The sequence below is a fragment of the Prionailurus bengalensis genome, chromosome A1 (genome assembly GCF_016509475.1).
Source record: "Prionailurus bengalensis isolate Pbe53 chromosome A1, Fcat_Pben_1.1_paternal_pri, whole genome shotgun sequence".
NCBI lineage: Eukaryota > Metazoa > Chordata > Mammalia > Carnivora > Felidae > Prionailurus > Prionailurus bengalensis.
The window spans coordinates 85970800-85973693 of NC_057343.1; positions in this window are offsets into that span (position 1 = coordinate 85970800).

Below are 2894 nucleotides of genomic sequence, written 5' to 3' on the forward strand. Positions count from 1 at the left end.
GATAAGTCTCATTAAGGGTTTACAAATTTCATTAATTCTTTCTAAGAACCATCTCTTTAAAAAATTACATGTTTATTTATGTTTGAAAGAGACAGAGCATGAACTGAGAAGGGGCAGAGAGAGACACACACAGAGAATCTGAAGCAGAATCCAGGCTCTGAGCTGTCAGCACAGAGCCCAAAGTGGGGCTTGAACCCATGAACCATGAGATCATGACTGCAGCTGAAGTCCAGTGGTTAACCAATTGAGCCACCCAGGTGCCCCTCTAAGAATCATCTCTTAATTTTGTTGATATTTTGTACTGTTTTTTTTTCCTTTTGTTTTGTTTCTATATTGTTAATCTCTGCTCTAACCTTTATTGTTTTCCTTCTTCTGCCGACTTTAGGCTTTATTTGCTGTTCCTTTTCTAGCTCCTTTAGATGTAAGTTTAGGTTGTGTATTTAAGATCTTTCTAGCTTCTTTAGGGAGGTCTGTATTGCAATACACTCCCCTCTTGGGCCTTTGCTGCATCTTAAATTGGGACTGCCATAGTTTCATTTTTATTTGCTTCAATGTACTTTTTTATTTCCTTTTTAAATTCCTGTTTAGCCCATTTATTTCCTAGTAAGATGTTATTTATCCTCCATGTATTTATGGGCTTCCCAAATTTATTCTTGTGGTTGACTTCAAGTTTCATAGGTTTGTGGTCTTAAAATATGCATGATATGATCTCAATATTTTTGTACTTCTTGATGGCTGATCTGTGACCCACTATGAGATGTATTCTGGAGAATGTTCCATGTGCACTAGAGAAGAAAGTGTATTCTGCTCTTTTAAGATGGAATGTTCTGAATATATTTGTTAAGACTATCTGGTCCAGTGTTTCATTCAAAGCCATTGATTTTTGCTGATTCTCTGCTTAGCTGATCTGTCCATTGTTATCAGTGGGTGTTAAAGTCTCTTACAATTATTGTATTCTTGTTAATGACTTTCATTATGCTTTTTATTAATTTATTTATACATTCTGTGGTCCAAGTTGTGGGCATAAATATTCACAGTTGTTAGATTTTCTTGATGAATAGACCATTAATTATGATGTACATTGAGGGTTGAGATCGCTGGTCTGGAAATGAGAGATGAGGGGATGCCATTTTCTTCCAACACCAACATGCTGGGACTTCAGAGAGCAACATAGTGGCCCTTGAAGAGGAAAGACCCACTTTTACCAAATCCAGTTACTCCGTGTCTAACAAGTGCTTATTTACTGGGGAAAGACTGAGTCTCAGCCACTTCAGCCAGCCTCTCCTCCAGACCAGAAAAGCCACCATCCCCAGGCACCAACAGACAAATCTTTTTGTTGTTTTTTTTTTCCCCTTATTTTCTTTTGGAATCAGGCTCATAGTTTCTGATTTTTTTTTTTTTGGTCATTTAATCTTTTTGGGGAGGGTGGTTCAGGCTTTATTATTATTATTATTAATTTTTATTTTTCCTTCTTTTGTCTTTTATTCCCCCCCCCCATTTTTTCTTTTCTTTTTCCTTGGAAATAAGCCTTATAGATTTTTGAATCTCTGTTTTTTGTTGTTGTGTCTGTTGCCTTCCCTTTTTTTTTCTTTTTATGGTTTCAGACTTCCCCACCCTTTTATTTTCCAGGGCTACTTCAACAAACAATGAAAGCACACCTACTTAAAGGTCCAAACATTCCACCACTGCAAGCGAGAAGGAACTCTGCAGAGGACTGACCAGTGGGAAAGAGAAGCCAACATGCAAAAGCAAAGTGCACACAGCATGTACCAGAAACACTTCCTGGAGGGCCAGGACCTCAAAAGTGTATGATCCCCTTTTAATACAATAGTACTCTCAGGTGTGGAAACCATAACAAGCTGTTAAAACACACAAAAAAGACAGAAACTGAACCAAAATGAAAAAAAAAAAAACAAAAACAACGGAGGAATTCTCCCCCAAAGAAAGGTCAAGAAGAAATCACGGCCAAGGACTTGCTCAAAACACATTAACAATATATCTGAACAAAAATTTAGAACAACAGTCATAAGACTACTAGCTGAGCTTGAAAAAACAACAACAAAAAAAACCCAAAAAACAAAGAAGGCACCAGAGAAACCTTTGTGCAGACATCAAAGACATAAGGACTAGTTAGGATGAACTTAAAAATGTTATAAGAATGGATTAAAAAAAAACAAGATCCACATGTATGCTGACTACAAGAGAATCACTTTAGACCTAAGGAAACCTGCAGATTGAAAGTGAAGGGGTGGAAAACCATCTATGATGCTAATGGACATCAGAAGAAAGCCAGGGTAGCCATACTTATGTGAGACAAACTAGATTTTAAAACAAGACTGTAACAACAGAATAAGAGAATTATATCATTAGTAAGGAGTCTATCCATCAAGAAGGTCTAACAATTGTAAATATTTATGCCCTCTACTGGGGGTATGCAAATATATAAATCAATTAATCACAAACATAATACCATACATCACAACATAACACAAACATAACAACATAATCACAAACATAACACAAACATAATATCAATAATCATTGATAATAATACCATAGTAGGATACTCTAATATGTTGCTTACAACAATGGACAGATCATCTAAGCAGAAAATCAACAAGAAACACTGGCTTTGAATGGCATACTAGACCAGATGGACTTAACAGATACATGAAGAAAATTTCATCCTAAAGCAACAGAATACACATTCTTTCCAAGAGCACTTGGAACATTGTCCAGAATAGAACACATACTGGTTCACAAGTCAGGTCTTAACAGGGACTAACTGATCAAGGTCATATCATGCTTATTTTCAGGTCACAATGCCAGGAAACCTTAAATCACCACAAGAAAAAACAAATTGGAAAGCCCTCAAATACATTTGGGTTTAAGAA